This window comes from Pseudorca crassidens, chromosome 9 (genome assembly GCF_039906515.1).
Source record: "Pseudorca crassidens isolate mPseCra1 chromosome 9, mPseCra1.hap1, whole genome shotgun sequence".
In the NCBI taxonomy this organism is placed as follows: Eukaryota; Metazoa; Chordata; class Mammalia; order Artiodactyla; family Delphinidae; genus Pseudorca; species Pseudorca crassidens.
This window is the reverse complement of record NC_090304.1, coordinates 91,668,450-91,692,477: the sequence shown is the minus strand read 5'-3', so window position 1 is coordinate 91,692,477 and position 24,028 is coordinate 91,668,450. Positions and strand designations below refer to the sequence as shown.

At 49.4% G+C, this 24,028-nt stretch overlaps 1 protein-coding gene and 1 long non-coding RNA gene across 2 annotated transcripts in view; both read right to left on the bottom strand.

Moving 5' to 3' along the window:
- Positions 1 to 24,028, bottom strand: part of ZBTB16 (zinc finger and BTB domain containing 16) — a 195,585-nt gene that overhangs the window by 113,335 nt on the left and 58,222 nt on the right. The window lies entirely within an intron of this gene.
- LOC137230875 (uncharacterized) lies at positions 10,927 to 18,292 on the bottom strand. Its single transcript, XR_010946281.1, has 3 exons — positions 12,381 to 18,292; positions 11,656 to 11,800; positions 10,927 to 11,216 (listed from the first exon to the last, which is right to left on the bottom strand). It is a non-coding gene; the product is annotated as an uncharacterized lncRNA (long non-coding RNA).

Here is a 24,028-nt window from a genome sequence, read left to right as displayed (position 1 = left end):
TCATCAGTCAATGGACTTTTGGTTGCTTCCACCTTTTGAAGCATTATTATGCTTTGGCTATGAACATGTATGTACATGTCCAAGTTATCTGTGGACATCTGCTTTCAATTCTCCTGGGTATACACCTAGGAGTAGAATTGCTGGTACCTCTATGTGTAACCTTCTGAGGACCCGCCAGACTCTTTTCCAAGGCAGCTGTACCATTTTACATTCCCATCAACAATGTATGAGGTTTCTGATTTCTCAGTACATTTTTGGGCTAAATGAATAAATGAGGATTCCTTCTGCTCTAAAAGCCTGCAGAGAATGGGATAAATTTCCAAGGCTCCTGTGGTAAGCTAGCATCTTCATCTGCAGACACGACATACCCCACTCGTGTTGAACAGAAACCCCAAAGAAGGCTATTTATATTTAGTTCATTCTAGAGAGACAGAATCAAATAAAAAATGAAGACAAGGAAAATAAAACCTCAGACAGCTCAAAGTGGGTTCTACCTTCGCAAATGATTTCAACCCCCATGTCCAGACTCAATAATTTAATAACACACATGTCTTAAACAAATTTAGTTGAAAAAATATGAACAGGATCCCAGCTCAGCTGCAGCTGACTTTGATTTGGTCAGCAGTGAGAGCAGCTTTATTTGACAGCCCTGCTTGTCTATGACGGGAAGTTTGAAAATACACTTAATAATACTTAAAATCAACACACACAAACAAAACTATCCCAGGCAAACCCTAGGAGAGGGACCCACGGAGCTGAGAGCCCAGGCGAGCCAAGATCAAGTCTGGCCTCTCTTCCTGCCCTTGTTTGAGGGGGCGGGGTGTCCCAAAGCTGGGGGAAGAAGCTTTGCGAAGAGCTCCTCAAACTTCCTTTTCTCCCCTTTTCTTTCTCTGTAAAAGGCGGCAGCGTATTCTTTCTGCACAGACTCCTTGCAAAGAACAAACAAACAAAGGCTGGGACAGAGCAAGGCCCCTTGCAAGCTGCAGGTAATTAAAACGGCCTGTAAATGCCCCAGCAGAAAGCACTTCAAAGAGACAGTAATTCCAGCAATGGCTAGTCAAGGCTGTGTGGTGTAAAAATTATGAGTTTTCCCAACGGGGAGCTTTGTGTGAAAAGGACAGGGGTTGGTGGCAAAGGGAGGGTGAGCCACACAGAGGAGGCTTACTTACAATGGTGTCCACGTCGGGTGTGCGCAGGACTGCGTGGGGGTGTGTGCGTGTGTGTGTCACACACGCGGGCAAGAGAAAGAAAGGCGGACGGTGTGCACGTGTGAGAGTACACATTTATCATTGCCGAGATGCTCCAAGCGTGTGGACGTGGAGATAAAAGGAGAAATAAAATAAAAGCAAAAAATATGCATCCTCTCCCCCTGCTGGGCCTTGTTTTCACAGGGAGAAGTACCAGGCAGCTTGCTCCTTCCTCCAGCTCCTACCTTGTAAGCCTGCCGAGCCAGGCGTGCAGGAAATGCATAAAACCTGGGACTCTGGACCCAGCTGACAGCCACCGCGCACAGCCACCTCTCTGGATATGCTCATACTTTCCATCTCCCAGAGACACACACACTTAGGACCACAGACCACAAGCTATGTTATCTGAAAACAGAGGATGGAGAAAAGAGAGAGATTCTTAACCTTGACTCTGACCACATTCGCTAAATCCTCCACGCTACCTGCCTGCGCTCAGGGGATGCGGTGACCAGTCCACGGTGTGGAGCTGATGCACATGACAATGGAGGTGGCAGCCTTGATGCACAGGGACCCTGGCCTCACTTTTATAACACGCAGCACAGAAAACCCACACCGACACACGCTGGCGATCACCTGACCACAACAATGCACATCTTTTTTAAAAAGCCTATCACTAGGGTTTGTTTTTTTTTTTTTTTTCCTGTATTCTCCCTGCGGGATCTAATAGTCACAAAGGGCCATTTCACCAGGCAGGAGAGCTAGCCTCACCCCTAGGGAGCCTCCATGGTCCCTCCGCTCCCAGAGCTGATCAGGCCTCCATTTTGCCCCGTCCTTTGCGTGCGCGTCTACTGTTGCGCCAATAGCGCTGGGCGTGCGTCTGCTTGCTTGCCTGACTCTCCAACTGCATGGAAAACTACCCGAACACAGACTCAGCCTCACTGCTCTGTAGTCTCCAGCCTCGCAAAGGGCCTGGGTCAGCGGATGCCCAGGACATGTTCTGGGGAACGGGTGAGTGGGTGGAAGCGTCTTGGCCATCCTGTGGGTGATAAATAAGCAGGACCAGGATGGGGTGCATACAACATATCGTGCAGAGCCTGGTACCCAACTCTTCTTAACCCTCATCAGGCAGTCGAGAGGTCACGTGGCCCACGGGAGCCTGAGAGCCCACGGAAGGAAGGTGGAAGCAAGCCTGTGCTCGCCAGGGTGGCAGAGAAGCCGACGCCAACGCGAGCTGGTGGCCTTATTTCCCCATAAGCAAAATTGTACCCTCCTCCCTCCCGGTCCCAGTCCCTAACTCCTCCCCGACATTGCCGCCTTTAAGCCCACACATAAAAATGTCCTTTACAACTTTTATTTAATGAGCTTTCATTTTCCTCCCCTTCCCTGTAAATGAGAAAGTCCACCTCCTAATGGGGATGGGGGAGAGGAAGCAAAGTGGAATCTTTTAAAAATGGACCATAACTTCATGAAAACCATTCTCCTCGACAACATCCCTGACCCACCCCCGCCCCTCTACAAGCCCCCGCACCCGGCCATCCTCCCAGCATCCTCCCTTCTCACCATTCAAAACAAGATGCGTGGATTTTGGACATTTGATTGCTTTTAAGAATATATATTTTCCCTCAAATAGACTGAATGCAATGGTTAGGAAATGTGACAGAGAACTATTCTGAGCCATTTATTGCCTTAATACCCACCTTTGTCCAACAGGCAGTTTTGACAACAGCGATAAATTCCAAATTTATGTCAACAGAGCATATGTTGAACACCTCATTTCTGAGCTAAAGCGGCATGCTGTCCTATAAATCACCGTTCTGTTTGAAATGAAAGTAGATTACAGGCCTGTGTTATGGAGCAGTGAGAGCTACAGTCATATAAATCAGAACTTTTAACTCTAGGCAATCCGTTGTGCAATTAACCAAAGGGTACTTTGTCATTTCAAGGCTCGTGCACAGACTTGGCAGGGCTCAGAGCTACTGGGGAAAGGGCTGGGAAGGAAAAAAAGGTTTTAGGCTACAGGAAGGTTCTCGACTGCAGTGTCCATCACACCCCACCATGCCCTCCCCCTCCCCCACACACACCCCCCACCACAACCTGCCAAGGCTGCACGCTAGGAAAGACAGCCTCGTAATCAGTCCCTGCCACGCAGACAGCATCACACCGAGTGCTTCCCACCAAGTCACCTCTGGAAACGCAACTGCCTTCTCATCCATGAATCAAGCATTTTCTGAGCACAAGCCACGTACATAACCTTATCTTAGGTGCTGAGATGATACCTGAGACCCCGGAGATGATACTGTGGTGCAAACAACAGTATTAAGATGAGGCTGATAATGAAGAAGAATTAGAGGAATGGTGTACAAGACACATTTGAACACTTACTATGTTCCCGGCACTATTCTGTGCATTTTCATGCACTGTCTCATCCGATTCTCAGAACAGCTCTACTGGGCAGGTATTATTTTTATTTCTGCTTTGCCAGGAGGAAACGGAGGCATAAGGAAGTAAACAACTTGTCTGAGGTCATCAAGTTGGTAAGTGGCAGAGCCTGATACATTTCTAGTTGGCAGAGCAAACAGTTTAAAAACTCAGGGACTTCCCGGGTGGTGCAGTGGTTAAGAATCCGCCTGCCAATCCAGGGGACACGGGTTCGAGCCCTGGTCGGGGAACATCCCACATGTCGCGGAGCAACTAAGCCCATGTGCCACAGCTACTGAACCTGCGCTCTAGAGGCCGCGAGCCACAACTACTGAAGCCCGCGTGCCTAGAGCCCGTGCTCTGAAACAAAGAGAAGCCACCGCAATGAGAAGCCTGTGTACCGCAACAAATAGTAGCCCCTGCTCGCCGCAACCAGAGAAAGCCCGCGTGCAGCAATGAAGACCCAATGCAGCCATAAATAAAATAAATTCAAAAGAGAAAAAGAAACAAAAACAAAACTCAGACTCTGTCACCAGCCCTCATCGTAAATTCCAGGTCCACGGCTTACTAGCTTTAAGATGCTGGGATTCTCTAAGTCTCGGTTATCTCAGCCTTGGATATCATGACCCCAGAGGATAGAAAAATGAGATTGTGCATGTAAAAGACTCAGCACAGTGTTGAGAATATAATGTGTTAAGTAAGTGTTAGCTAGTATAAGGCTGAAGAAGAAGAAAGAGAGACCCTGGTCCTCTGGTTGGTTCATCACAAAGCTGGTGAGAAAGAGACAGAGAAAGAATCCCAAAAGCAAGACGTGGTTATGTGCCAAAATGCCAACAACTAATCCACGTTGCAGGTGTGCAGAAGAGGAGCAGCTAAGAGGTGGGTGGCGTGGCGAGAGATGGCTTGAGGGCGTGGTGAGACAGAGCTGGTCCTTTCAGGCCCTTTGTAAGCTCTGAAGCTCTATCTACCCACGTTGGGGAACATTAAGAATGGAAAGGCCTCAGATAAGGGAGAAAGTTCCATGTGATGGTGGCATCACATGAGCCAAAACTTGCCAAGTCAATGCTGGACCAGCCTCTGGGAGTCTGGCTGGCCTACCCGGAGGAGTCAGGTGAAGAAGTGGGTTGCAGAGGTCGTAGCGAGGGCTAGATTGTGCAGAGTCCTATGAAAGAGGCTGACTTTGATCTCAGCACTGCAGTCATTGACCAGCCACTCAAACCCTCCCTGAAACAAACAACGGAGCTGGCTAGGAGTGGAAGGCTAGGAGTGGAAGGCTCGGTGTGGGCAGGGACCATGGAAGGAGAGGGACAGAAAGAAGTGCCCCAATTCTGCATTGAGAATGAGGACATTTCCAAAGACCATTCAATGTGCATCCAATCAAACAGACCGTCATCTACTGATGAGAGTGCAAATGGCAACAAGAACATGCAATGGAAGAGCTACACTGTGTCACTTCTTTCTCTCAGTCATCTTGAGCTGGTTACCAACTCAGTATGGTGGGGGGCCAAAATATCCAAGTCCCCTTTCTCTCTCACCAGCCCAGACAGGTTGAGAATCAATCAGGTCTTGGCACAGTGAAAGATACAACAAAAGCACAGGACACCGCCTACCTCCCTAAAGCTTGCCGTCTAGTTGAAGAGAGAAGACAATACACAGAATAATATAAACCAGTTCTTATTCCCATGCTTAGATGTCAGGTCCTGACTGAAATCACCACACCCAGAGTCAGTGGGAATCAAACACTCAAGGGCCCCCTGAGCAGTGGGCTCCAGGCTGCGCCCAGAAGGTAACAAGGGTGTAGCAGGCAGAGAAGAGGAGAGGCATTTCAGATGAGGGCAAAGCAGACACAGGAATCACATCATTCCTGAGCGAAGGGCAGCCAACTGGGAGACAGGCGAGCGGGGGCTGAGTGAGTGCTGTGGAGTAGCACGGGAGAAGTTAGATAAGAAAGCTAATGGGGGACAAGGTGAGGCTGGAAAGCAGACACAGAGGGCGCCATTGCGGGCCCCTGATGGGGTAGGGGGGGAACTCAGGATGATGGTGGTTCCACAGCAGAGGTCTGACATATCCTAGAAGCCCTCCTATCATGACACATGGCACTAAAGAACATCTGGCCTTGGAGACTGGCCAGACACTTGCTCTCCGACCTCCTGCACAGCCTCCCCTTCATGGACAAGTGGATCCTCACAGGAATATCTGGGCGACGGGACCTTCCTGCCACACACTCTGTTTTGGTCACTTGCCAGGGTGCTCTGTCTTGCTCCCGAGCTGGATGCCAGCAAGACAAGAAAACACTGGGCAGAAACCACACCCTCCCTAAGAATCACCTACTACACACACGTGCCCAAGCGGGCATGTCCCCACAACACGCCCCATCTCTCACCATGTGGCTCAGCAAGCTGCTGGTCTCGGAGAAAAAAGGTAAAAAAAGAAAAGAAAACCTCTTGGAGATATTTGTTTAATATCTGAGAAGTGGTGGAGCAGAGGAAGTAGGCAAGTTTCATTTAGAAAATCATTAAGGAACTATTATAGTAAAATGAGGCTTCCAGTTTCCAAATAAAGCTGAAACAATCACACTGAACACGCTGGCAGAGCTGGCAAATGAAGGAGTTTGGGGAGGAACAGGAAGGAAGGAAGGACGGTAAAAATAATAACTGGAGATTCCAGGGAATTACAGGCGGCCCCCCTTTCCCTTTCAGGACAGAGAATCAGCTTGACCCATGAGCTGGGAAATCCACGAATCAACAGGGACAGCCTGGAGAAGGGTCTCCGTCAGGTTTCAGAAGTGTGGTTCCAGGGACCCCTCTGTTCTAAGGCTGCCATTCACGTCCCATGATTTTCATCTTATAAATCCGCACCAAAGCACCTCTGGAGGAGGAAGAGGCTAGCATCAGCCTCTTTCTGAGACAGAAAGCTAGCTGAGGGACAGGTGATGAGTGAGACCATGGGAATATGAGTAAGTAGCTCCCCTAAGAGGAAGGGAACAGGGAGCAGTAGTCCCATTCACTCAAAGTTGAGATGGTTATTGCTTACTAAATGCAAGGCATGCTGTTAGCCCCTGTGGAAAGGTTCAAAGAAATGTAATCCATAGGCTGTACCTTCAAGGACCTTAAAACTTAGTAGAGAACACAAGACATAAGCACGTAAAACGCTAACAACACAGGGGAGATGCAAGGCTGAAGGCTAGATGAAGGGTGCTACAAGTTTTGCATATAGGCTCCAAACAACAAAACTGAAGAGAGCACCCTCTCTAAGGTTTATTGCTCTCCGGAAATACCGCACCCACTTCTAAACCTCCAGGCATCCCTCCCTTGGCTCTTACATCCTCTCCTGGCTCCAAATTCTGTGGTGTGTCAAGCTGGGGATACTAACCCTACCCACTCTTCAGTCACATGGGCTGTTATGCTCTGAAAGGGCAGCTCCCAGGGTTAAACCCCATCCCGACCCTAAGAATTGCCTCCTCCTCTCCCTGCTACCTGCTTTTCTTTCCAGCTTGGGAACAGAGGACTCGTAGGTGGGGCTGTCAACCGCTCCTGGGCACCCTTTCATCCTGGGTCCTGACAGCCTCCTCCCAAGGGCCCCACAAGCCACTCCTCACTTGCTGCCTTCTGTGTGAGCCAACCAGGAGAGCAGGGCTCACCTGAGCTGTCCCCTGTGCACCACTCATGTGCAAAGCACGGGGCTCACCGCACTCATCACCAGAAGGGGGTGATGCGCTCAAAACAGCCCAGTAGGGTCTTCCCCCAGCTCTGCACCATTCACTGGGGGGAGGAGGAAGACTCTGTCAGGGTCTCAGAAAGCCCCCTACCATCGATGGAGTCCTTCTCCATTGCCATTGCTTCATTTTCTTCTCCATGGAACCCATCTTCATTCTCTCTGCCCAGAGAGAAGGACATGGTCAACCTTAATGAAATAAACCATAACAGAGTGGGCAAGGAACTTCAGCTCCCTTCCAGAAGACACAATCTAATTCACGCCCTAATCGTCTTGCTGGAAGCCTCCAGGCCTGTCACTGCAAACAGGCTGGAAGGATTTGGAGGTGCTTGGAAATCCTCAGATCTGGTCAAATAAATACTTAATTGCCATCTGAACAACCACATCATGTCACTTTCCTATACCCAGCCAAGTTCCTTCTCCAGTGAGGCTGAGAGATGGAAAGGACCACAGGAAGCCTTTTCATCTTTCTTGTTTACCCTCTACTCCCTTTCTTTCCCAAGACACTTGCATCTTAGAGAGGATGGGAGAGCTGGGGAGTGGGGGAGCCGTGTGAGTGGGGAGCATTGACTTCTTTAGCTGGCTGTCGGCTATGACCTTAACCATGACAATGAGGTTTAGTTCCTCTTTTGGTAGAGAGATGAGAGTAGCAGACTTCAAATGGGAGATAATGGTTGATCTGAACAATGTAACCCCCAAAGGTCACCCCTGCCTGCAGGAAATAAGAGAAGACACAGATGCAGTTTCCGTAATAGTTTAACCTTCTAAGAATCAGAGGACTTAGAGAGCCTGGGAGGTCCTTGGGCCTTCTCTGTATCCAGGAATAAAGGTACTCAAGCATTACAGACAAAAAACCTAGAATATTTTTAAAGACTTCCAGAAAAGAAATGTCACAAAGAACGTGGGACAATTGTGGAGATCTGGGAGGCAGAAGAATAGGATAATAAGAGAAAGTACAGACACGTTACCCAGCGAAAAGAGCTAAGTCATAAACTCCAGAGACAACATGATACGACCTTCAAGGAGGATGATGCCCTTCACTTAAACCTACACCTGAATCTTAAAAATAAAACTGAAACACCCAAGATAAAGTCATCCTCAATAAACATTATTCTCAGGTCCCACGATAGAGGTAAAACCTCCCAAACCAAACGCTTTGGCAGGCAATATTCTATCTGATGAGTTTCACTCATCTCTTGGGGGCAACACTGGAAAACTGATCTCTGTCACCACCACAATTCACCCACCGCCCCCAAACTGGCAATACTAGCAGAGCTAGTAAGGGGAAACGCTCTCAGACGGTCACAAACTTGCAAGCTCTTCCATGGACCATGTAAGCTCCCTAAGCCTCAGTTTCCCCATCTGTAAAATAAGGATGTTCCTTCTGACTCTGACAGCCTATGGACAGATCTGTGATCAATGAACTCACAGCCCTCTCCTTTATGGGGACAAGACCTCATTTCCACAGCTATTCTTGGGTGGCCCTACACAGAGCACCTTACCCTCCAAACAGCGGTAAAGAACCTTCATAAAATGCCAAGACTTGAAAACTAATGCTATTTTTAGTCCTTCCTGGGAGAACTTACTTATTTTAAAAACTTCACCCAGGTTTTCACACAAGGAAGACAAGTTAAAAGAAGAACCTGAGCAAAGGAAGGTGGGGAATGACATTGGCACCCAGACACCACACTAGCCAGGGTCCAAGCCTGTCCCTCAAGGCAGAAAGACTTCAACCGAATTCCACGCAACCCTCTTCCATCTTTAGCCGGAGTCCCTCTTTGAGAATCTGTACGCACAAACTGAATTCACAGCACTGCAGGGAAGAGAGGAGCCATCCCACAGAAGGAAGTGAGGTACAGGGAAGGGCAGGGTTGTTTTGCTTTGAGCTGCACAAGAAGCTGGGAGGGATAAGGGTCAGTCCTGCTTGACTTTCTGGGGAGGGATGAAAAAAAATCACTTCGTGTTGCAGGACCTCCTGAGAACAGTAAAACGAAGAGCACTGGTCCCCTTTCCCCTGAGGACCAGCCATTCCAATTTCTTCCACCTCGCTATATTAGTTTCCATTTGCTGCTATAACAAATTACCACCAAGTTAGCAGCTTAAAACAAAACATATATATTATCTCACAGTTCTGTAGGCAGGAAGTTCAAAGTGGGTCTCATTGGGCTAAAATCAAGGTGTGGGCAGGCCCGTGTTCCTTCTGGAGGGTCTAGGGAAGAATCTGTGTCCTCACCTTTTTCAGCGTCTAGAGGCTGCCCTCATTCCTTGGCCCATGGTCCCTTCCTCCATCTTCAAAGCCAGCGACACCAGGCAGAGTTTCTCCCAGGCAGCTGTCTCTCTGGTTCTCTGCTTCCACCCTCATGTCTCCTTTTCTGACTCTGACACTAACTCTTCTGTCTCCCTTTTCCACATCTAAAGAACTTTGTGATTACACTGGACCCACCTGGATCATCCCAGATACTTCTCTGTCTCAAAGTCAGTTGATTAACAATCTTAATTCCCTTCTGCCAGTAACATCTTCACAGTTTCCAGGGATTAGAACATGGACATCTTGGGGGGTGCGGAAGCACTATTCTGCCTACCACATTCATTAACCATACACCTTTATTTTTGATTTTTAAAGATTTTTTGATCTGGACCATTTTTAAAGTCTTTACTGAATTTCTTACAATATCGTTTCTGTTTCATGTTTTGGTTTTTTGGCCCCGAAGCATGTGGGATCTTAGCTCCCCAACCAGGAATCAAATCTGCACCCCCTGCATTGCAAGGCAAAGTCTTAACCACTGGACCGCCAGGGAAGTCCCAACCATACATTCTGAGGAGAGAGTTTTTCTGTCCTAACCTTCTGCTGGTGTCTACACTTTCCATCACGGCAGCCCATAAGGCTTTGCTAAGGAGAAAGAGTGCCTCATGTCACCTTCTTGATACCCAGGACACAGTGCCCTGTGAATTCCTGGAGCACTGGAATGTAGAGCTGCCCTAACATATGTCTACCTCTGTGCATGCACATATGTGTGTACATACATGTGTGTGTGTGGTGTGTGGCCTTAACCCCTGAGAGATGGGATTACACCACGTACATCTTTGAATCTTCCATGGTATCTGGCACATCTCTAGATACGGAATGAGACGCTCAATACTGGTGTGTTATCTGATCCCTGGACCAATGATCCCATCTATGGATTACCCAGATCCCAGAACCAGGGAATTGCTGCACTTTAGCTTTGGAATTAACCTGAAAGGTATTCATTTAAAAGCACAAGGCGGTGTCTATTATACAACAGACGCTTAGTAAAAGTTTTCCCTCTTAATTCTCTCTCTGGTTACATTTCTTTTATCCATCTTCATCGTTTATTTCACAGGTGGGGAGGGCTAGTTAAAATATGAGTAAAGACCAATAATGATGCTTTTAGAACATTTGAGGATTTCAGTTCTTCTAGCCTCACCTATACCCACCCCTCCCATCAAACTGGTGAACCCTAAATGCTGACTTGTGTTAAATGTCCTCACTGTGTAGCCAATCCCAGGTAGGAAATGCTGTGCTCAGTTTCTCCAGAGAGCCATCTGCTGATCCCACTCTAAACTACTAAAAATAAGAAATAACCCATTTTTAAAAAAATTTATTTATTTTATTTGTTTATTTTTGGCTGTGTTAGGTCTTCATTGCTGTGTGTGGGCTTTCTCTAGTTGCGGTGAGCGGGGGCTACTCTTCGTTGCGGTGCGTAGACTTCTCATTGCGGTGGCTTCTCTTGTTGTGGAGCACAGGCTATAGGTGCACGAGCTTCAGTAGTTGTGGCTCGCAGGCTCTAGAGCACACGCTCAGTAGTTGTGGCACACGGGTTTAGTTGCTCCGCGGCATGTGGCATCTTCCCGGACCAGGGCTCCAACCCGTGTCCCCTGCATTGGCAGGCGGATTCTTAACCACCGCACCACCAGGGAAGCCCAAAATAACCCTTTCTTCACCTTCACAACTGAAGACACAGCTGAGCTTGTGAGCCTACAAGCCCAGAAGCCCTCTACTCCCTGCCCACCCTGTGCCACCAAGGTCTAAAGACCAAAAAAGAGGAAAGATGAAGGGGAAAAAGAGGACAGAGGAAAACCCAGTACAAAGCTGTACTGAGGAAATACAGCTCTATTTGGCGGTAACACAATCAGAGTTGGGAGAACAAACCAAAGTCGCCGGAGGTTTGCAAATCACTCTCTCCCTGGACCTACTTTGGCGCCAAGACAAACACCAGGCACGGAGCAGAAGGTGAAACGTCGCATGCCCAGGGCCCCATTAAATGAAGTGTGGGGTCCCTATGCAGATGATGGGAAGCATTTTTCACAGACCCACCCTTGCTACGAAAAAACTGTCCTGAGCCAGTGGTGACGCCCAGCCAGCTCTGCTCCTGTGTCTCAGAAGCTGCACTTGGGCCCGCCATGCTCTTCACGCTGGGGCGCCCTGGGCACGGGCAAAAGACCCAGGCTGTTGTGACCACCTGGAGGGGTGGGATAGGGAGGGTGGGAGGGAGGGAGACGCAAGAGGGAAGAGATATGGGAACATATGTATATGTATAACTGATTCACTTTGTTATAAAGCAGAAACTAACACACCATTGTAAAGCAATTATACTCCAATAAAGATGTAAAAATAATAATAATAATAAAAGGAAAACTAAGCCACACACACACAAAAAAAGACCCAGGCTGCTTTGCCCACACCCACGGGAGACCTAAGCACTTTTCCAGCCTGTGAGGGCCTCTGGGGAGGGCCCCGTGAGCTATCTACCTGAGGCACTGTCACCTGGCCATAAAGCTGGTCTGCAATGCCGCTGTAGTCATGACACGTGTCTGAGGACCATCAGGTCAACCAGCTGATCACCTGTGCCAGGATGGCCTCAGGCTGCCAGAGGAGCAACCTCCATGGACGCTGAGCTGCCAGGAGACCCCTTTCTTCTACTTAAAGGCCTGGACCTAGCAAGCCAGGGCCAAGACCACCCAGGCCCCATTTTCCAGCCTTACATGTGGGGTCACTGAAGGGCCCGCAGTAAGAGGGCCTGAGAGGGAAATCTCACCAACCTGATGGCTGCCCATGGCAAGGCCCCAGCCCCAAGCTCAGGCCTTGAAAGGGAAGAGCTCTTGGGTTCTGCTGGACTTCAAACTCACCGATTCCTTTTTGAATTCCAAGATGAGGGTAGACTTTGGAGAGGCTGGTCCCATCCTCTGGTGGCTACGGGGCACTCGGCAGCATGGAAGGAAATGCAGATGGAGGCCTTCAAGTTGACAGCCCAGAGGGCAACCCGCCAGCACACCTCCCCCAGGGCCGACCAGAGCCGCAAAGTGCCAGCAGGGGTGGGGCGGAGCTGGTGAGTGGCCAGCTCCTCTGGTTTAGGGCGTTCATTAGGATCGGAAAGTGCACCCCACACAGCGCGTGAATCGACCCATTCACCAAGAGAACACGGAAACCTCAGCAAGGCAGAGCGGCGATGGATTTTGGGAAGAAAGGAGCAGAGAGATGGACAGGCAACGCTTTTGATTTTGGAGAGATCTGGAAGGTTACCAGCCCTGTGAGTAGCTGCACTATAAAAAGAGTCAGACACTAAGTATTTCCTTTCCCATAAAATATTCATTGCCACATGGAAGAGCCAAGAAGCCGAAACCTCAAGCATGTCTAACTTTGTGCTGCAGTAATAACAGAGTTTTATAGGAACCTTCTGATTGTATTTATACCAGGCTATAAATACAATTCCATCTGAGAGGGAGGAAGGGAGACACATCTAGCCCCCCTCGGAGGCTACACTGGAACGAGAAAGACCCCAGGTACACCCATGACTCTATTTAGCATCTCAGCTAGAAAACGGCAGAGGGAGAGATCTGTGGTACCCGACCTCCTTAGGAGTACGTGCAGAGAAGCCCGGACTCCTCTCACAAACGACGCTCAGGATGTACTCAAAACCCGGTTTACAAATGGCATTGCTCTTGCTTAACGATGGAACAATGTCCCAAGTGCCTGATGTTTACTCAGCTATTTGCAATTTACAGAGTGCTTTCCCATCCTTCGATTCCCCAAATAAGTCTGCACAGGGCAGGATGGGTGCTGTTGTCCTCATGAGCCTCAGGAAGGTTAAGCAACTTGTCCAAGGTCACACAGCCAGAACGCAGCATTACCAGGCCAAGACGCTTGGACACCTACCTCTACCTCCAGACCTCTTTCCCTGCAGCCGCCCCTTCTGATGAACACTGTAAGGCAAATCTCTAAAATTCCACTTGAGAGATGACCCCATGCTTCAGCTGCATGACTCCACCCCCTGTGTCTTGCAGGGACACCTTTTCCCTTTTTAGTTTATATGCAATAATGAACCCCCGACGGAGGTCACCATGGATTGGTAATTTGCACATTAAACCAAGCATTGAACATCTTTTCTTCAACCACTCACACGCGTTCACCAGACACACAGACTTCATTTAACTAGACTCTTACAGCGTTCTAGACAGAAAGGGTATGGGTTAATAAAATGACACGTAATAGTTCCAGAACATTTGACACCGAAGTTTCATTTGAGGTTAAGTTCACAGTAAAAGCTTTTCCTTTACTCTAATAAGAGAGGCCCTAAAGCTTTCCTAACTCCCCCAAACCAGTGAGATTTTGCTTAAAAGACTTTTTAGTATATGAATCCTCTGACTTCCAATGATGTGTTCAAAGAGAGTCAAAGATGCAGAGTATGTAAGATCCCCACCCCATTTGCCCTTGGGTACACCCACCAGACTCAAACCAGACAGGCACTGCAGAGGCTCACTCAGGGCCACTCAAAACCAATGAACGTGTCTACGTACTCCGGAAGCACTTTTAAGTATGCCAATCCCAGATTGTCCCTGATCTGCAGTAAGTAGAATAAACTGTGTCTCACCAGAAAGTTCTGGTAAGTCTCTGGGGATTTAGTTTGGGTTGCAAAGACAAAGAGAAAAGGGTAAACTACAGCCCCCTCTGGGATTATTTATTCTGCTTAGTTTAATCTAAAGCTAGTGTGGCCCTAATGGTTTTTAACGGTCCTAAATGATTCGATGAATCTGGGCATTCACTGGCGGGCCATCTGGGGACAGGCCTGCCTATCTGCAAACTGGCAGGCTTCCCTATTTGTTCTGCGGAACAATAAATGTCAATGAATTAGAGGCTTCAATAATTCAGAACACTTCCAGCACCTGATTCTTTGGAAAAGCCAGACCCGTGAAAACAAAATATTTTGTGTGCAAGAATTAAGTAAAAATTTGGGGACAAAAATGTTTAAAAATATATCCTAAATTGGCGTTTCTCAGTCTCAGCGCTATTGACATTTTAGATCAAATAATTATTTGCAGTGGGGCGGGGCTGGGGAAGGGGAGTGTCCTGATCGTGTAGGGAGCTTACAAGTGTCTGTGGCTTCTACCTACTACATACCAGTAACAGCTTCCCTTAGTGTAACAACAAAAAATGTCTCCATACATTGCTGGATGTGCCCTGGGAGCCAAAATTATCCCCAGTGAGAACCACCTTCTTGGGGTACACATTAATTCGAACCAGTTCTACACCTTCCATACGACACGTACAAATCTTAAATGATAACCAAAGACTACCTAGCCCTCATATGCTGCAAGATCATGAAATGTCGAAGAAGTCAATTACTTTACTACCTGGTACTTACAAAGGAAAATGTACTGCTCTGGTTTTGCGAAGCATTTCAGCAGAGCTTATAACCAAAAGGATTTTCTAGTTAAGCCTCAGTTAGCCAGAAAATGTAATGAATTGCCATAGCTTCATCCCCAAATACTCCAGTTAACTGCGTTTTATTACATGAGCATACACATGCACACACAGTTATCACCTTAAGCTACGCTTATTTAACCTCATAAAAAGATTCAACTATCAGCTCACTTCTTGGGTAGAATAGAGGGCTGAACACATCTATTTTGTTTAGGAGCAGTTGGGAGAGGGAATTGGGAAGGCAATTGCAGAGGAGAGAAAATGAAGTTTTGATCACCTCGCTGGATACTGTCCTTTCCGTTGTCCAGAGCTCACTAATAACAGCCACCGCAAGCCTGGAGACTGCCGTCTATCTGCATTCACACTCAGCCCAAACGCAAGGCTCACGCAGCTCTTTATGTGCACGTACGTGTGAGCACACACACTGATGCACGCCCATGCATTCATGCTGACACATACGAATTACACCTGGTCAAGCACAACCCCATAGCTCCCTTGGGCCACAGCATCAGTCCTGGATTCAAAAGTGCCACATCTCAACTAACCTGACACGTGAAAGTGGAAAGTGGCCAGGGGGAGGGTATAAAGATCACGTACAAATACATCTGCCCATCCATGACCCTCCACGCTGCTGGGCCCCCAGTAAGGCTAGACAGTTTCTCAGCTCTCTCCAATAACAAAGTAGCTGGGGTCATCCAGATGCACGCTCGCCCCAAAGACCCCAGGCAGTCACTGGGATGGCATGGCCCTCCCTGGTGACAGGCCACGCCCTGGTGACATTTGCTTTTTCCTCCTACAAAGAGGGTGAGCTTACAGAGCCAAGAGGCCTCTCTCCCAAGCTAACAAGCAGAAACTTTTCCTAAGTGAGAGAAAAACAAAGCCTGCCCTTCCTTCGGCATCCTGCCTCTCTCTAGGACTCTCACTAAGACACACGATTTCCACACACACCCTGCTCGTCCAAGGAAATCAATATGAAAAGCAATTCATCCACTGATATATTTTATCAAGATACATGTGGCGATGCCACATTTCATTTACAGTGCAGCCCTCGGGAAAGCCAAGGTCACTGGCTACAAAGCGGGCTGCAGGAGGGAGGGAGGGGGAGAAGCCCGTATTCTGCACCAGCTGCAAATAGAAAAGTGAATGAAATAGGAACAGAGATAGAACAGGGAGCCTGGGGATGCAACAATTACTGTATGGAGGAGGCGCAGCGCCGGGCCAGCTTGTTTAAATTTGAAATAGTTGATAGATTTAGAATGCTAAGTATTTTTCTTCTGACGATGGCAAACGCAAATGGTTTCACTAGCGTGCCAGTCAGTAGAATATAAAATATTTGTGAGCAGAAAATCAAGAGGGAGGAAGAAAAAGCAGGTGGGGTGGGGCGGAGGGCAAGGGAGACCAGACAGAATCTGGCCAAGAGGGCCAAGACAAAGAATGAAAGGGAACAGGCAGGAGGGCCACGGGACACGTGCTGGGCGCGAGCGGATGGCAGGAAGCAAACGGGAATTTCAATAAGCCTCAGGGAGGAAAATTATGATATCTGCACGGCTGCAGAGGGGCATATTTTTAGTAAATTTGAAAGCGATTTGCCACACATGGCACCATCCCACTCGGAGGGCTCTCCACCGGCTCCGGTAGCTGCGCCGTGGATCAAATGTACTCGGTAATTGCAGAGTCACTGCTACCCTCTTACCTCTAAACAGAGCAGATTAAAATAGCATGAACAGCTATAATAACAGGTTTGGGCTTCAGCTTTTTACAGCCAGAAAAATGCTTATGGAAACAAGGATTTTGCTGACTCTTTTCAAAGCGAAGTAAAGAAGAGAGAAGTTAAGTGGTCCCAGAGCTGCAGAGTGAACCGTATGGGGCTTCAAACGGGTTTGGGGCTGCAGCGGCCCCCCTCCCATCCAGACCCCAGGCTAAAAGTCAAGGCTGCTGGACAGATTCTTGGCACCTGGATGCACCCTGGGTCCTGTCATCATGTCCCTCCCCTTGCTGCTCCAGGGCCCCGGTGGAGGGAGTCTGGGTAGGACAAATGGCACACAGGGGCAGATGACAGGTGGGTGCCCACTTCCGGGGAAGGCAAACTGCACCAACTCAGGCCCCTTCTAAGCCAGCCCAGGGTTCCAACAGCCAGACCCCAAGTCAGATGCTGGCTATCCTTGAGGACCTAAGCTTCAGGTTGCAAGCTCACGAGTGTCTTGGGAACACACCCTGCTGCTAACCCTCATTTCATGCTGACCGCGGACCAGGTGCTAAGAAGGGTTTCGTGGCTTCACCTCACCAAATCCTCGTAACATCACATACCCTAGCAGCTCGTTGCTGTGTTCGCCTCCCGTTTTGTAGGCGAGAAAACTAAGGGTCAGATGTTTAAGTAACCTGTCTAAGACTCTACAGCTAAAAAGCGTCGGGAGTCGAGATTCAAAGCCAGGACCGCCTGAGTCCGGGGGCTGAAATCTTCACCCTTCGCACTGCACCCACGTGGATGGCATCCGCCTTCGCCACAACCACGGCTCAGCCACCGCTCACGTGGCCTCTGCAGATGCAGCTGGGGGTCTGCCCAGTGTGCATCCAGGCTGCCCACTGATGAAGCAACAGCAGGCTAAGTTGCTGACCGCCCTGCCTCGGCCTGGGATGAATCCCCCAAAGAGGTGCTTCTGGCTGTTACGGGGCAGGCATGAGGGCGAGCTCACGCTGCAGCTCCCAGGAGCATCGTGCCTCCAAACCACTGACACCTCGGGATCCTCAGCCTTCCTAAGGAAGCCATGCAGCTCTAGACATTTCTCACTCTTTGCTGTAGACATGGACACTGAACTAAAAAAGCAAGGTGCCAGACGGGGCAGGAACAAGGGGTCAGGAGATTAAGCTCCCCAAAAGGGAAAGAAATTGTCCAAAAGTCCTATCAAAACTAAGCACTAAAGGCTTAGATTAGGCAGGCCTGAGTCCCAGCCCTGCGTCCTTCCAGTCCGATCTTTAGTAACTTGCCTCCCATCACTCGTGATACTGGCGGGAGGTAAGGAGAGCGAGGGAGGTCTTCCCACCCTCAGCACCCAGTCTTCAGCCGTCCAAGAGGAGACAGCACCGGGATTCTGCAGCTCCATTCTAAGACACGTGCTCAGTTGCATTCTCCAGGGCACAAGATTAATCACATAACCCTTCCCAAACCCTGCTTCAGGACTGCAAGCGGGCACACGTGACACCTGATGAGAGAGTCAGAGATCTGTGTGGTCATGGGCTGGCCACGTGGGTGGCAGCTTCAGGCTTCTGCAGAGACGGAACAGCCCCCTCCTTGAGCCCTTCTGGCTCCCCAGCAGGCCCAAAGAACCCCATTCTGATATCCCCCTTATAACCCTTCCTTCCTCTAACCCCTGACATGGGTCCTAATCAAGAACCCACCCGGCTCCGTACTGGGGCACTCCCGCCCACCCAGCCACACACCTGGAAGGCAGAGGTGTCTCAGCAGCAGAAGCAGTCACTTAACAGGGTGTGTATGGGTCTGTCTGTCTGCCTGTCTGTCTGTCTGTGTCTGTGTGTGTGTTTACAGGGGTGGGGCATGGGGGCTTCAGACCACTACAGTGGTTCTCTAACTTCAGTGCACATCAGAATGATTTGGGGAACTTATTTAATACAGATTTCTACTCCCACTCCAGGGTTCCGATTCCGGCCCATCCCTGTGGGCCAAGAGATTTTAACACGCGCCCCATGGGGTTCCAACACAGGTGGGTCGACGGGGCACTCCGAGAACCCCTTGACCTATGGGCTGCAGTGGAGGAGAAGAACCGTCCGGTGCAGGGATTCTCATGAGAGGAGCTGCACCAGGAGGGCACATCAACATCCCCCTCGTGCTGAGAAGGCCCTGACCCTGCGAAGACACTGCGGTTCCCAGGGTGTGTGATTCCTAGGGGCAGGGGTGCAGGGAAGGGGGCAGGCAAGAAAACGTCGTGCAACCGGAGCCAGGAGGCAGGGAGTCCGAACCGCAGGGCCCAAGGTGGGGTCCAGGAGCCAGCACCCCCTGCCTCTGCCCCAGGTGAAGAACAAAGGACAAGGCCTTGGCCTTCAGGAGGCTTATGACCCGCTGGGGGAGATGAAGCCCTCACACCCAGAACCATCGGGGAACACCATAGCTGTTTGCAAAGTAAATAAGTATAATTTTGTGAAGCAGGAACTCTGCTGTGGATTGGGAAGTGGAGAGCCCAGGGTGGCCCCTCACAGGCACAGGAGGCTCATGGGGTCCTCAGGCCAGGAGTGGCCTCCCTCCCAGGTCATGTGACCTAGGCCTCTAGCTTCAGCCGAGTCTGTGAGGGTATCCACGGAATAAGCTTTCAGACCCTCCCTCACGAGGCAAGAATGTCTGCCTGCCACCCCAGCTCTCATCCCCCTGCTGTACTGCAGCCCAGCGGCCCAACCCCACTCTTGACAAAGACAAAGCCAGGGCCACTCTGAGCAATAACGCTCAGCTCCCTGAATCAGACGTGAGGGGCCTCACCACCTTGTCCGTCTGGCTCCTTCGTGGGCAGATTTCCTGGGACCAACCCCAAAGGACCCAACTGAGTCCCCAATGACCTGACCTGTCCCCACAGGCAGGAACGAGGACAGAGGGGCCGCTGCCAGGAAAACTCTGCATGGTTAATGGACGAGGGAGACTAGGGTCATGAGGCTCCTGTTTGGAGACTCCCTTCCAGATATTTCAGTACAGAGGAGTGGATTCACCTTGTCTTAAGACCAGCTGAGGCAGAGGTGGCATTAGATAAAAGCACCACCCATGTCTGGGCAGAAGGGAGGGATTCCAGTCAGAGCTCAGAGAAGATCCTTCAAATGGCAGAACCTCTGGGTTCAGCCTGTCCAACCTTTCCATCCAGGAGGACACATGGAGCAGGGACGCGAGGTGCGACACCAGCGCACTGCGGGCTTCTCCTTTCACACAGGAGGACACGGTCAGTCCCAAGAGTTTGCGTAAACCCGGGTCCAGCCAAACGGCAAGAGCAAATTCGTCTCTCCATGAAAATGGATACTCTGTTCGTTCTGTTCTCTGGTGCCTCTTCATGGGAAAAAAAATGCATTTGTGGAGTGAATTTCCTTGATGGGGGTCAGGTTTGACCCTGAAAGACCTCATCTAGCTGTCCGAAGCCGAAGGGTCTGGAGCAAGGAGCCACTCCTACAGCATATGCCCTGGACCCCTCCCACTATCCAAACCCAGAATGGGGGAGGGGACGTCACTGGTCTCGGGGAGGACAAAGGGACGCAGGCGTTCACCTCTTACTTTCCTACCATCTCCTCCTTGTGAACGAAGTGGATGCACTTTCTGCAGCCTTGATTGAAAAAGAAGTACTAGGAGGAACGACCAAAATTAAAACACGGGTGATGTCATGGGGGAATGGTGTGGGAATCCTGGCCACACCATCTGACAGCTATGCGACCTTGGGGACATTGCTCAACAACTTTGGGCCGTGGCTTCCTCATGTCTAAAAAGAGTAATCCCACCTACCTTCAACCACCAAAGGCTGCTGCATGGTTCCATGAGATCAGGGAAGAAACCCAGGGGCACGAAGTTAAAAACTGGTAACCCCCAAATTGGTAAAGGTGATATGGGAGTTCTCTGTATTATTCTTGGAACTTGTCTGTAAGTTTGAAAGTCTTCCTTCCACTGGCGGTCCAGTGGTTAGGATTCCGTGCTTCCACTGCAGGGGGCACAGGTTTGATCCCCAGGTCGGGGAACTAAGATCCCGCACGCCGTGTGGTGTGGCCAAAAAAAAAAAAAATTATTTCATAAAAATAAAATACACATGAGTTGCCTTAGAGGAGGGTGGATAAGCAATATTGTTAACTCTTTATATATCTCTGTATTGCTTCATTTCTTAAAATGAGTGTGTGTGTTCCCGTTGTCTTTTTTTTAAACTCCAGCAAAATTTTAAGGGAAAACAGGCAGACGGGGAGGGAGAGGGTCTAGGGTATGTGCCTGGCGCAGGGTATAGTCAGTTAAGGGCTGGTGACTCCCGCTCCCCGGGCCTCAGCCATTCCCTGAGCACCCGGTCAGCCTAAACATGCCCCCAGTCACATGCAAGCTCCCTGAGGACAAGAGACGGCCTCCCTCTCGCTCATGACCCCCCTCCTCCACGGCCCCCTTGAGCCGCGCTCTGCACTGGGTGGTCATTCAATACCTGGGTCCCTCTGACAATGAGAGCGAGTGAGAGGCTGGAGCAGGTGTGCCCGGCAGAGTCATTAAGGACAGAGAGATTTTCATCAGCCTGGCTCGGCTTAACTGTCTCCTTCTGGTGCTCAACTCTCAGGTTTCAGGGATGTGGCCAAGAGACACTGATTTGCCCATGGCTGAAACGGTGAGGCCTCTCAGTGCTATGGGCTCAAGGGGTTAACGTTTGGGTATTTCTTCCTCTCCCACCGTCCCCCTTTCCAAACGACGGGCCCTAATCCCAGAGCTTAGCAAGGGCGGCATTCCAGAACACCTCAGTTCCGGACCTTGTTTGGTAGGAGGTTGGGGGAGAGATGCCGGGAGAGAAGGGAGGGTGGGAGAAGCATCTGAGGCAAACCTGAGAACTCTGTGGCAGGCGGCTGCCTCTTCAATCATCATAGCTGTGAACACACAGCTACCAGAGCCCACCTACTCACCACTCTGCTGTGAGCACTGGTGACACTGATGTATTAAAAAATAAAGAAGGCTGTTTGCTTCCCTGCGTTACCCTGACCCCGTGGCGATGTGCCTCGCGTAACACTCCCCATGACTGGTAAATTGAGCAGACATGACATGGATTCCTCAGAGTCACAGACAGAATCAAACTGGACCTTGCTCCCTATCACCCCCAACCATCTCCCCAAAGCTAAGCGACCTTAAAGGCAAAATACATCTGCTGAAACCCTGTTGAGATTATTCATATGTTTTGACTCCTAATTCAGAAATGATAAGTGACTCACAGGTTCCAAGTTTAAAACTATATTCATCATCTGGTCTCCGTAGAAGCGCGTATCCCACTGGTTTGGGAGCCTAATTCTGCAAAAGGCGCCCTGCACTGGTCCGGCACCCACGCACCTGTTTAGCCACAGGTGACGGGAGTGCGTGCTCCCACACCACCTATTTTATTAAAAACTCTACGCTAAGCCATTGTCAATAAGAGAGCCTTAATTCCTCTGGAGCGCAGAGCTAAGAGACTGGCAAATTGTAAATCCTGCTCTTTCTTGACAGCCCCTCTGAGGGACAGAGAACCCATGAGTGTGAGAAATGGGAATTTATACTTAATTTCAAACTCCATGTGTAAACCAGTATGGGGAGCAGCTCATCACAGTGTGTTAACAGATGACAAGGATGCAAAGCCTTCCTCAAACATTCCTTCATTCCTTCTCCAAAGAGTCCTCTCTAGTTTTATATACAGATGTATATGTGTGTATATGTATACTACAAACACAAACATCCGTGCACGCATATATGTACACCACAGAGCCATCCATCCCAAATGCAGTGTATTGACAAGAGGTTCAGATTCTCATCTGGCATTTGGGGTCATCTTAGCATCGTGTTCAGCCTTCCCATCTATGGTGGTCTCTTTGTGAGGGGCCTGATAAAGCCGCCTTCTAATCTACAAGGCTCAAGGGTAGATTCTGAGAGCCATGTTATACTACATGACTGGATACTATACCCTCCACCCCCAAACTCATATTTGAAGCTCTGGCCCCCAGTTTGACTGTGTTTAGAGACAGGGCCTTAAGGAGGTAATTAATGTTAAATTAGGTCATACAGGTGGGGCCCTCATCCAATAGGATTAGTGCCCTTATAAGAAGAAGAAACAACAGAGAAAGCTCCCTTGCTCTCTCCTTCTTCATCTCCCTCCCTTCCTCTCTCCCTCCCTCTCTCTCCCTCCCTCTCTCTCTCTCTCCCCCCTTCTCCCTCTCTCTCTCTCTCTCTGCCACGTGAGGACACAGCAAGGAGGGGGCCACCTGAAAGCCAGGAAGAGGGCCTTTGCCAGAACCTGACCATGTTGGCTGGACCCTGATCTTGGACTTTCTAGCCTCCAGAACTGTGAGAAACTTAACTGTTGTCAAAGCCCCACCACCCCGCCCCAGTCTGTGGCAGTTTGTTATAGTGGCCCAAGCAGACTCAGACAGGACACTCACCACAAAGCCTTCAGTGAGTGAGTGGCCAAGGGCAGACGCCTATGCAGGATGCATCAACAGATTCCCTCTCTGGAATTTGGGACACAGACAGGAGAAGTTCAATTAAGTCTTGTTACATGTAAACCTGGGAGTCTTGGGGTGGTAATTTTTAGACTCACCCTGTGGTCTGCAGAGAGATGAAAATGAAATTAGATGCACAGGCTGAACTGAGGATGAGAAAGAGAAAGAGAACACTGCCTGGGTTTCTGACAGCTACTTTTCAGTTCTAGTCACTTGCCTTTAAAGGTGGACTGTATCCCTACACTTAGGCGCCATGATACACTCCCGTATTATGACAACAAACAGTCTTGTTTATTTTAAGCCAGCACAAATCTTTTTTTTTTAACCTACAACCAAAAAAAGCCCTAAGTAATAAACATGAACCTAGACATTGAGATCTTTAAGAGCCAAGGCAATGTCTTCTACGTGTTTATTTAACTGCCCTACCCCCAAAGTAAATGTCCACATTCTACAGAAACCAAAGTGACAAACTTCCATTGAACTGAAACCAACAGGTACATCTGCCCAAAAAATGCTCCTTAAAGAACCAGAAGACAAATATGGCCCAACTCACACGACAGACAAAAATCAGCCCTAAACAACAACTGCCTCTTTGCTCAGCCACAGATCTTATACAGACTCTAAGGATGCCATATTTTCCCCTCTTATGTGCCTCACATATAGGGTGTGCATTCAGCAAACGAAGAATAAAAGGCCGTTTCCATTTCTGATCCCACCCTCTGCCAACCATACCAGGCACACATCTGCTAGAATAAATGGTTGCTATAGAAATCACCATTTTTGGAACAGGCAAACCCAGTGTCTATGA